The sequence below is a fragment of the Notolepis coatsorum genome (genome assembly GCF_963971535.1).
Source record: "Notolepis coatsorum genome assembly, chromosome: 1".
Taxonomy (NCBI): Eukaryota; Metazoa; Chordata; class Actinopteri; order Aulopiformes; family Paralepididae; genus Notolepis; species Notolepis coatsorum.
In genome coordinates this window covers 934,459-947,685 of record NC_140165.1, presented here as the reverse complement: position 1 = coordinate 947,685, position 13,227 = coordinate 934,459, and positions in this window count along the sequence as shown.

Genomic DNA, 13,227 nt, shown 5'->3' with positions numbered 1-13,227 from the left:
TGAAGTTGAACGGACCTGGCTTCCAGAGGGAGCCAGCCCAGCAACTGAAAGTGTTGTTTGCCCACATGTGCTCTGGAGGCTAGTCCTAGAGTTAATCGGATGAGTTTGTCCAACAGGACGCCCTTGGTCCTACCATTTGAAGTTCAGTCACCCCTCCCCCCTTTCCCCCCAAGGGCCCTATCCAAGATTAAAGTAGGTTATCTCAAATTGACAGATTGATAAGCGTTTGACTGGTTATATCAATAGTACCCAACATGCGCTCTGCCAGAGGCAGCAGAACCAACGGCAGTAGTTAACCATTTCACAGCCACACTACAGAAGGTTAACCTTTCACTACCACACTACAGAAGGTTAACGCTTTCACAGCCACACTACAGAAGGTTAACCTTTCACTACCACACTACAGACGGTTAACGCTTTCACAGCCACACTACAGAAGGTTAACCCTTTCACTACCACACTACAGAAGGTTCTGTAGCGTTATGGCTTCGCTCAGCACCTGTCTGCATAATATCTCGCTTCAGTGGATATGCACTGAATAAATTTCAAAATGTACCTTTACATACCAACATCCATCTGACCACACCCCCATCCGCTTACCTACATAAGCAGGGGTGGGGCCACACACTCATCTCCTTCTCAAATTTCATCCACATGATAGTGCCTGTATACCAATCACTTGGCGAGGAAGAAAGCTGGAGAAAGGAAAACAGAAGAACAAGGAGATACGTTGACATCATATCTTTATTTTCTCTCTCACTATTTTCGAGAAAATACCGTGATATTGTCTTCGTCACTGGAGTGTCTGGAAGATGATGATCATTCTAAACCTCCACCGGTTTTTCGTATTAGGGGCTTGCGTCGCTAATATACTCCCCAAACTGCAGTCCTCCTTTGCTGCGGCTGGATGGGTTTGACCCTCCTGCTATGCAGCTGGACTGTGGAAGTCTGTTGTGAGGGACTGGTTGGTTTTCAAGCCTGGGTGAGTAATGTTTGCTTGCGAGCACCACTTGTCTGTTAGTGCTATGGGGGCTAGCTGACAATTTTTACGAAAGCCGGCCCCAGATTAGGGTCCTCTGTTCAGCCTCTTAGGCGACGGCGGAGGATCTTGGTCTGAAGCCCATTATAGTCAACTAGTGGGCCGCGACCAGGAACTGGTGATCCCAGGATTCTCTGGACAAGCGGATGCTTCTCTGTCCCGTGCAGGCCCCATCTTTCATATACAAATGAAAGTATACCCTAACGAGGAAATGTGGGCATGGATGTTCGTTATCGGAAGATCCATGTTCAAGTCGGCTGCAGCCCAGATGGGACTTGTGCTGGCTCCGCCGGATGTCTGGTAAAATCACTGTTGTAAACTGTGTTGACATCTCTTTTTCTCTTCTCTCTTAAAGGGTGAGGAGGGTTTCAGACGGCGGCCTGTCTGAAGTGTGGCTTGTTATGTCGTTTTGTACAGTTCAGGTGATAGCTGCTTAGCTTGCGTGCTAGTTGTGGCCTACCTGTTAGCCAGTCAGCTGTTAGCTGCGGCACTAGCCCGTTGTGTCACTAGGCTAGGAAACGTTAGCTTGTTGCTATCAGTCGAGAGCGGCTGTTAGCTTGATGCTACACTGTTGAACATTGCTATGACATGCCTTAAAACACTCTGACTACGACGTCATCTTTGACAGAGGATGTTAGTCGAACCTACACCGGGAGCCCTGCCAGCGAGGACTGCGTCAACAGGGAGAACCGTAGCGGCTAGGTGGCGCAGCGACGCTGTCCTCGTCGTCAACACAGGAATGCTGTGTTCAACGTCGGTGCCCCGTTAGCCAGATTGCAGTTCGCTTGGCCTGCGCTCAGGGTAGGAAGGTCCCGCGGACCTTAAACACTTCTTCTTTCCTTCCCTTCTAAATGTTTTGTAATAACGATGTTTTCCAAAACGGGTGTTGCTGCAATACATTGAGGATACGATGCGTGTTGTGTGTGAATTGTCTTGTCACTGGTATAGCTTCTCTCCATAGAAATCGGGTTGTTGTTTTACATGTGTAAAAATGATCTGGTTAGTTGTGTTGAGAACATGTGTGTTCATGTACCGTGAACTCACAACTAAGGGGGTTAATTAACCTATAAAGCTATGCTTAGTGACATATGAGTGAAGAATGAATTCTTTTCTCAGCCTGTAATGACAATGAACAGTGTGTTCACATATTAACAGGGTTACCTGTTCAACTTGGTCGTATCAAGGGTAAGGAAGGAGGGATGATCCCCCCGGTTTCCCTAGGGCTTCCCCACCCTCCTCTCAGACATGTTGTTTACAATATATTAACCTTCTGTAGTGTGGTAGTGAAAGGGTTATTGAACATAAGCTCACTGCCACACTGGACCCCAGACGTGTTGGAACCTCGTCAGACGTTACATAAACAGCCCCCGATGGGCTGAAGTGGAAAAGGCTACAAAGATCACATCACAATATAGAATTATATTTACTAGAAGCGTCTCTATACTATAGTGAATATATAGAGAGAGAGGGGGACTGTGGGGGGAGGGGAACGTTGGAGTTGGAGGGGATTGTGTGTGAGTGTGTGAAAGTTGAAGGAGGTGTGAGAGAAGTATGTAGGGGGGGAGGGAGGTAGGGAGTTAGAGAGAGAGGGAGAGGGAGAGAGAGACAGAGAGAGAGAGAGAGAGCGAGAGAGAGAGAGAGAGAGAGAGAGAGAGAGAGAGGGGGGGAGAGAGAGAGAGAGGGGGGGAGAGAGAGAGAGAGGGAGAGCGAGAGAGAGAGAGAGGGGGGAGAGAGGGAGAGCGAGAGAGAGAGAGAGAGAGGGGGGGAGAGAGAGAGAGAGGGAGAGGGAGAGGGAGAGGGAGAGGGAGAGGGAGAGAGAGAGAGAGAGAGAGGGAGAGAGAGAGAGAGAGAGTATGCATGTGAGAGTTATGTCAGCAGCATTGTGAATACAGCTCTATGCCAAAGGCTTCTAACACAGACCCCAGAGAACACCATCAACTCCACTCTCTCTCTCTCTCTCTCTCTCTCTCTCTCTCTCTCTCTCTCTCTCTCTCAGTCCATCCACGATCTTCTCTTCTTATTAACCCACCGCTCGGGGTATCTTCTCCTCTCTCTTATTTCTCTTCCTCCGCGACCTTCCATCACAGGTGGATACCTAATACCATCTTCCAGAGCTGCCAAGGACCTTTGCCTATACCCCCCCCCCCCCCTCCCCTCCTCCCCCATTTGTGGAACGACGCAAGTGTTGAATCGGGCGGGGGAGCGACCGTTTTTGGAATTGGACTCTTATCGGACCTTTTCTCCGACTGTGGGACGAGATGCCCGGGACCGTCCGAAGGGTCGCGACCCCGCCAAGGAACGTGAACGTGAACGTCTCCGGCCCGCCGAGGGGCACGAACCTGCCCTCCTTACCCCACGTGGCGCTGCCCAGAGGAGGGGTGCACATGCCAAGTTTACCCAGGGGGGTGACAATGCCAAGTTTACCCCACATGTCGCTACCTAGAGGGGTGCATATGCCAAGTTTACCCAGAGGGGTGCGTATGCCAAGTTTACCCAGAGGGGTGCGTATGCCCAGGCTTCCAAGGGGGTGGAGTCTGCCCCGGGGGGTGACGCTGCGAAGGGGCATGACCATGCCCACCATGCCCGTCATGCCCGAGGCCCCGAGGAGGCTTTTTCACGACTGTACCGCCCTCTTTGATCACCGCGCACCTGGAGGTAATGTTGTTTGACCATTTGACCTTTGACGTTGTTGTACTGTTTGCGTTGACAAAGAAGAGATGAGTTTAAAGGTGCTGCTATGGATTAGCATTTTTATTTTTTTTATATTTTATTTTTTTATTATTTTTTAAACAGACATATAAACAAACATGACAACACACGATAAGATATACAAGCATTCATTCACAGTGCATATCCAATGAAATTACCATTTAGTCAAATGTCTTATACAGGATATACCCCTAATACCTGTTATCTAAAAACCTACATACATATGCTCCAGCTCGTACCCCCCCCCCCTCCCAGACCCCCCATTGGATAATCCAACCATTATAACTTGTTCCTAACCAGACACTACCATTATATGCTAGCTTTTATTCTCTCCACCACTTCTAACCACAATGTCATTTTGGATTCATTGAGACCCAAAATTCTTGCTGTAGATATTTCTTGATAAATCACATAGAGATATGTAAGAGTCCAGACCTTCCGGCACATTTTTTCCGGTTGAAACCATCGTGATGCTATCAGCTTTTTAGCCACTGTGATACCCGATAAAACCAATCTCTTTAGCTGTGGATGTACTGCCCACTCAAAGACATCATTCAGCAGTAATACAGAGGGGTGTACAGGTATATCCAGAGTTAAGAGATTTGCTAATTGCTGGGTCACTTCTTTCCAAAATATCTTAACTGGTGGGCAGTCCCAGTACATGTGCATAAATGTCCCTTCGTCCCCATTTGTACATAGGGAGCATTTGGAGTCTTGTTTAAGACCCATTTTGTTCAGTCTTATAGGAGTTAAGTATGTCCTGTGAATATAGTTAAGATTGATTTGTTGATGGTCCGGGTTCCTTGATGCAAGTCGTACATTTGCCCAGGCCTCTTGCCAGTCAAAGTCTGTCTCCAGGTCTGGTATGGATTAGCATTTTTATGTAGAGTAAAAACATTTTAAATAACTAAAAACATCCACAGAGCTTTTAGAAAGGTGCAGAATAGGGCGGCTACGTGGCGCAGTGGGCAAGGCGCTCGCAACGAATGCTGGAGACTAGGCTCGAACAGGATGCCTCCTGTGTGTAACTAGGAGGGATATGAGGACTGTGTGTAACTAGGAGAGATATGAGGACTGTGTGTAACTAGGAGAGATATGAGGACTGTGTAACTAGGAGAGATATGAGGACTGTGTGTAACTAGGAGGGATATGAGGACTGTGTGTAACTAGGAGAGATATGAGGACTGTGTAACTAGGAGAGATATGAGGACTGTGTAACTAGGAGGGATATGAGGACTGTGTAACTAGGAGGGATATGAGGACTGTGTGTAACTAGGAGGGATATGAGGACTGTGTGTAACTAGGAGGGATATGAGGACTGTGTGTAACTAGGAGGGATATGAGGACTGTGTAACTAGGAGGGATATGAGGACTGTGTGTAACTAGGAGGGATATGAGGACTGTGTGTAACTAGGAGGGATATGAGGACTGTGTGTAACTAGGAGGGATATGAGGACTGTGTGTAACTAGGAGGGATATGAGGACTGTGTGTAACTAGGAGGGATATGAGGACTGTGTGTAACTATGAGAGATATGAGGACTGTGTGTAACTAGGAGGGATATGAGGACTGTGTGTAACTAGGAGGGATATGAGGACTGTGTGTAACTAGGAGGGATATGAGGACTGTGTGTAACTAGGAGGGATATGAGGACTGTGTGTAACAGTGGAGGTTTCTCTATGACAACACGTGAAACACAAATTCACTCATAATTCATAATTATTATTAATTTACATATACCTATATATATCAAAATAAAAAAAAATAAAAAAAATATACATATATATATATTTTTTTTTTAATTATTATTATTATAATTTTTTTATTATAAATGTTTTCCTCTGTAAAAAAAATGTCAGTGAATTTTTCTTTCTTCAAAAATGGCCAAATTTGACAGCTCTGAGCAGGCCTGCACTGCAGTATTGCCTGCAGTAATTATTCGTGAAGAAAACTTCACAGGTGTGACCCATTGTTAAATAAATAATAAATAACAGCGAATCAAAATAGGCTATTAACTTCATCTAAGCACGGTCTGTGCAGTTAAACTCTTGCCATTGAATGGAGGATTGATTGATTGACAGCCCTTGACATCCAATACACGGAGGTTGAATATGATTGGCAGCCTTGCAAATCCAATCAGAGATTGCTGCATTGCAAAGTCAAAACGGGTCCAGCTGCATGTCCGGAGGATAGGTTTAGCTCGGGCCAATCTCAAGTTTCTCAAGTTTCTTTATTAGTTGTCATACAGAAGTACAGAATACTTTTATACAAAATGTAACATAAAGAAGCATTTTGTATAAAAGTATTCTGTACTTCTGTATGACAACTAATAAAGAAACTTGAGAAACTTGAGATTGGCCCAAGCTAAACCTATCCTCCGGACATGCAGCTGGACCCGTTTTGACTATGTGAAAGTTGAGACTATGAGAAAGTTGTTGTTTAGTAGTTAGTAAGCTGTACAGCTATAACAAGTCAAGTCAGGCTAAATTAAACTTTGCGCCAACATTAGGACTGAAGTATAAACCAGCAACTGAGCAACATGAAGAAGTGGACTTATGCATCTGGATCAGAAAAAACGTTGTGGATGAAAAAGTAAGTAGGCTACAGTGCTTGTATGCTAACAGTAGCTAGCCAGCTTAGCCTACATCACAATGATAATCACCAAGCTAACTTACTGTACACACTGTAGGGCTGGGCAATTAATCGAAACAGAATCGCGATATCGATTCATAGACCTATGCAATCTCATTTCTAAGTTATGACTATTTTCTTTTATTATTATTATTTTTTTTTTTTACTTTTTAAATTATTTTATCTGGATTGAACATGATTTGTGGAACTCCCTCTGGTGTTGTGGTCGTGGTATTCACTGACATTTGGGAAGTATTTCGACATGCACATGGGTATCTTAGTGGTGTAGTGTATCTTGTAGACCAGGCCCATTGCAAGTTGCTGTACTCTGTCGTCTACTCTAAGCCATCCTAGGTTGTCAAAGTGGACAGGGGTGAGGTGGGTTTTAGGAGTAAGGTCAAGCAGTAGTCTGACCAGTTTGTTTTGTGATGTTTGTAATCTTGTTTTTAGTGCCTTTGAGGTGCTTTGGTACCATGAGGTGCAAGCATAGTCGTAGTAGCCTTGAATGAGTGCTCCTGTTAGAGTCTTCAAGGTATTCTTGTTTACCAGAGAGGAGATCCGGTACAGGAATCTAGTTAGTTGGTTGACTTAGTTTTATTACATTGGATCCCATTTTGTCACAGGAAAGATTTGCCTCTATAGGATGGAACCCAGGTAGGTAATTTCATCTTTCCTTTTAAGATAAGATAAGATATTTCTTTATTGATCCCCTTGGGGAAATTCAGGCATCATAGCAGCATGGGGGAAGGGGGGGGGGGTACAGGTAGTGAAAACAACACAAGCAGTGTAAACAAATAGGTCAATATAATTTACTATCTAACTAACTGAAATATACATTATTCATTATTCACAGTATCACAGTATCCACATAAGGTGCAGTATGCATAAGGTAGTGTTATTGTCCTACTTGGGTTCCTATTAGTTCTAGGTCGATGTCTGGCAGCAGTCGCTGCCCACTGTTGTGGAACCTGATGGCCACTGGTATGAAGGACTGTCCGAGGCGGTTAGTTGAGTGTCGGGGGGGTATGAGTCTGTGGCTTCCTTGTCACCTTCACCTAATATGTTTTGATCTGGTCAGGTGCGCTGTCACCTAAAATGTTTTGATCTGATCAGGTGCGCTGTCACCTAATATGTTTTGATCTGGTCAGGTGCGCTGTCACCTAATATGATTTCATCTGGTCAGGTGCGTTGTCACCTAATATGATTTCATCTGGTCAGGTGTGCTGTCACCTAATATGTTTTCATCTGGTCAGGTCCGCTGTCACCTAATGTTAATATGTTTTCATCTGTGTCCACTGACCACTGACACACAGTGGGGGATGTTTTAAAAATATTATTTAATATATAATATAATATAATAATTTGTGCTTCACCTAAAAATTTGGTCAGCAGCCTCCACTGGTGTGTAACTAGGAGGGATATGAGGACTGTGTGTAACTAGGAGGGATATGAGGACTGTGTGTATGAGAGAGAGAGAGAGCCTAATTTAATTTCAGGAATGTTTCATTTAATTTAACTCCAAACCTTTATTTCAACTCATGAGACACTGAGGTGACCCTCCTTTAGAGCAACGATGAGCTTACAAAACAAGACATAGTTTATCAGTAGATTCATACAGATATAGGCACAACAAATCAGCTAAGACGGTTACAAGTCGACATATACTTTTAAATGCAGAAAGAGAAGGAAGAACCTTCAGCTTCAGAGTCAGTCGGAGGACATTCCAGGTGTTGTAAGTAGGGATGTCCCGATAAAAAAAATTTGCTCCCGATCCGATCCCGATCATGTGATTTTGAGTATCTACCGATACCGATCTTTCCCGATCCGATAAAAAAAAAATTTAATAAAAAAAAAATATATATATATATATATTTTTTTTTTCTCCCATCCCAATTTCTCACATTACATTCACCCTGAATGTTGACGTTATCCAGGTGAAAAGTTAACTTCATTCAAGCGAGGCATTGCAACCGGAGTAACCTAAAAACTCCGCCTCCAACCTGCTGCTTCATGAGAGCAATGGCGCCATCGTCTGTAAAAATCAGGTGACTGCAAGTTCTGCAACTAGTGGATGTCCCTCATCCTTGACATAAATCATTTGATGTATAATTAAATCAAAGGAAATGCGTTTGTTTTGGCAAAATTCTTCTGCTGTGTGACAATAAATAAATGAATGATGATATGCAATTTAAAACAAAAACGAATGCCTCAGTATGAGTTTAAGACGTGAACATGGTCATGTTTGTTGAATTAAAAAAAAAGTTAAAAAAAATCATTTTTTTTTTTTTTATCCCGATGTTCTGAAAATCACGTGATCGGATCGGGACATCCCTAGTTGTAAGCATCAAAGGAAAAAGCACTTTTAGTTCAGGGCAAACTGGAGGAACCCATGAGAACCAAGCAGTCATTTGAACGTGGAGAATAGGTTCCAAGAATCCAGATTGGGTTGTACAGTAAAGTTACCAATAAAGGGCTTTAATAATAAAGATAAACAAATACCAATGATAGCCATCCAACCTTTTCATAAAAGACACAGTGGTGGGTATCACATCTGTCACTAGTAATAACTCTGAGGGCAGAATGATAGACAGAAAGCTAAAGGCGTTCAGTTCAGTTCAGTTCAGTTATTTTTTTTATGTCAGGTTTTGGACACATAACAAGGGTCATTCCATAAATCGCCAACGTTTTACCAGCTGCTATTGCAGCATTGTCCAATTGTTAGCGCTAGGGAGAAGCACTATAGGCTTGTTGGCCCTACCCTTAAAGACTTAAGTTTTTTATTTAGTTTTTTACATTTACATACATAGTACATACAGTACATAGTACATACATATAGTACACATTACAGTACACATTACAGTATAGTATATCTGCAGTATATAATAGTGTATAATATAGTATATAATAGTGTATACAACACGTACATAATGTGATATGAGATATATAGTACATGATATATACAATATAATATAGTACCATAATATAATAGTATATAGTAGTGTAAATATAGTTTAATATAGTATACAAATTAATTATAATAAGATTATATAATGTAATATGAGGTGTGTACGTGGTGTCACCAGACGACACTGAAGCCTCGTGTTGTGTTAATTACAGCTCAATGAAAAGAAATCCCCATCGCTATGTTTTTTTCCGACACCTACATCATTTCACTGAGCTGTAATCACAACAGCGCCACCCAGGGGTCGGCTGTCTTCTGGCGACGTCCCCGGAGGGCATGTTGTAATAAACTCATATTACTCCCAATAGCCGTGGAACTAAATTTAGATCAGCAACGCCGTTTACGTTTACAGTTTCGGGATACATGCTAGATGTGACGTCATACACTTTTACTATTATGTGTAGACTATTCTGTTTTGTGTTTTTGTGTTTACATGTGATGTATTGTATTATGGTGTACGACGTGCACGTTTATTATGTTCTTGTGTGATGTACCGCACATTTTATTGCTGTCTGATGTATTGCAAATGTTATTGCTGTCATCTTGGCCCAGGTCTCCCTTGCAAAAGAGAGCTTGTATCTCAATGGGACTTCCTGGTTAAATAAAGGTTAAATAAATTTAAAAAAAAAATAATAATAATAATAAATGGGCAAAAACAAATCAGCGTTTGGTGATAACCCTTTGGTAGTGTGGTAGTGAAAGGGTTCATGTAAATCATTACCCACACTTTCAGTTAGCTGCTCAAACAATGGTGCGAGATTGTTGCTAAGTAACTAAGAGATTCTACGCCAGCTTGGTTTCGTTGACATGTTGACGTCATGTGACCATGGCGACGGGGTCTGTGTAGACCGGTTGACGAGATCCTGCTGGGAGTAAAGATTAGTAGCCTTTTTTTTATTATTATTTATTATTATTATTATATAATTATATTTACTTGTGTAAGATGTGTTGAAATAACACAAGTTGTTTTGTCCCAAACTTTGTCCCTTTCACTACCACACTACAGAAGGTTAACCCTTTCACTACCACACTACAGAAGGTTAACCTTTCACTACCACACTACAGAAGGTTAACCTTTCACTACCACACTACATAAGGTTAACCTTTCACTACAACACTACAGATGGTTAACCTTTCACTACCACACTACATAAGGTTAACCCTTTCACTACCACACTACAGAAGGTTAACCTTTCACTACCACACTACATAAGGTTAACCTTTCACTACCACACTACATAAGGTTAACCTTTCACTACCACACTACAGAAGGTTAACCCTTTCACTACCACACTACAGAAGGGTTAACCTTTCACTACCACACTACAGAAGATTAACCTTTCACTACCACACTACAGAAGGTTAACCCTTTCACTACCACACTACAGAAGGTTAACCTTTCACTACCACACTACAGAAGGTTAACCTTTCACTACCACACTACAGACGGTTAACCTTTCACTACCACACTACAGAAGGTTAACCTTTCACTACCACACTACAGAATGTTAACCCTTTCACTACCATACTACAGAAGGTTAACCTTTTACTACCACACTACAGAAGGTTAACCCTTTCACTACCACACTACAGAAGGTTAACCTTTCACTACCACACTACAGAAGGTTAACTTTTCACTACCACACTACAGAAGGTTAACCTTTCACTACCACACTACAGAAGGTTAACCTTTCACTACCACACTACAGAAGGTTAACCCTTTCACTACCACACTACAGAAGGTTAACTTTTCACTACCACACTACAGAAGGTTAACCTTTCACTACCACACTACAGAAGGTTAACCCTTTTACTACCACACTACAGAAGGTTAACCCTTTTACTACCACACTACAGAAGGTTAACCTTTCAATACCACACTACAGAAGGTTAACCTTTCACTACCACACTACAGAATGTTAACCCTTTCACTACCATACTACAGAAGGTTAACCTTTCACTACCACACTACAGAATGTTAACCCTTTCACTACCATACTACAGAAGGTTAACCTTTTACTACCACACTACAGAAGGTTAACCTTTCACTACCACACTACAGAAGGTTAACCCTTTTACTACCACACTACAGAAGGTTAATCCTTTCACTACCACACTACAGAAGGTTAACCCTTTCACTATCACACTACAGACGGTTAACTGCGCTGAGAACACACACACACACACACACACACACGCACGCACACACACGCACACACATGCACACACACACGCACACACGCACGCACGCACACACACGCACACACACACGCACACACACACACACACACGCGTGCGGTTTCCGTTAGAATTTTTTTTTGCAGGTCTGAGTGTCCGGTAGATTTCAATCTACCGGACAAATGGGATAAATTCCGGTCAGAGTTTATTGAGCTTAAAAACAATTGATATGCCTATATAAAGAATGACATCATCAAGGCATTTATAATATTTTAACTTAAAACTAGGCTACTTTTGCGTATATACAGTCATTAATATATTCCAAATAAAATAAGTCCCTCGAGACTTCGTGCTGCTGCCGACTTGAGGTGTCGGTGGGCAGTCTGCCCGACCTTAATAAACAGCAGTCTGTTATAATCACATTTTTATGAGCTAACGAATTCCGTTATATTGGACATTTATATTAATTATATCAAGCGAAGAACTGAACATTATCGTGGGTTTGCGTGATTTATATCTCCACCTCCCAACGACTTGGTGCTGGTCATAATGTCCGGTGAAAATAATTCCCTCTAAACACAATTTGATTATTTGAATTGTATTAAAATAGGCTAAAATTAAATAGCCTATGCGATGAACGAAACAATCATTTGTTTCATCGTTGCTTCACCAAGCAGCCGGTCTAATAATGACATTCTGTTGTCAGCGCGAGCTGGCTGCTGATATATTTACGTGAAGCATGGAGCAGCAGTGTTTTTAGGTCCGGTCTGGAAACCGCTCAGCAGCGCCCCCACCCAACAGCTGAATTGCCAATGGCTGAATTGGAGTACTGCACCCTGCCGGCCGGCAGATGGATGCTTCTCGCAAATATATCAGCAGCCAGCTCGCGCTGACAAGACAATGTCATTATTAGACCGGCTGCTTAATGATTGTTTGTTTCGTTCATCGCATAGGCTATTTAATTTTAGCCTATTTTAATACAATTCAAATAATCTAATTGTGTTTAGAGGGAATTATTTTCACCGGACATTATGACCGGAGAGATTAAATATGTCGGACTTCAACAGATTTTGCCGGTCAAAAACCGGTAATTACCGGCTAACGGAAACGCTCGCACACACACACATGTGCACACACACACGCACGCACACACATGCACACACACACGCACACACGCACGCATGCACGCACACACACACACACGCACGCACGCACACATACACACATACACACACACACACACACACACACACACACACACACACACACACACACGTGGCATAACTCACAGACACTCGTCCTGAGTGAAGGCTTATAGTTCAGTCAGAAAATACCGTTAAGATTAACACTAAGCACCCCCACAGCCCAAATGATAAAAATATATATATTATACTTTTTTTTTTTTTTTTTTTTTTTATAGTCGACTAACGGCACATTTTGGCCAATCATAGTCGACTATCCAAATCCTTAGTCGGGGACAGCCCTAGTAGTAATATATTTTCACTGTAGAAGTATAGGGTGTTAGCACAGTAGAAGTATAGTATCTTTTTACAGTAGAAGTACAGTATAGTATCTGTTTACAGTAGAAGTACAGTATAATATCTGTTTACAGTAGAAGTACAGTATATTATCTGTTTACAGTATAAGTACAGTATAGTATCTATTTTACAGTATACGTACAGTATAGTATATTTTTACAGTAGACATAC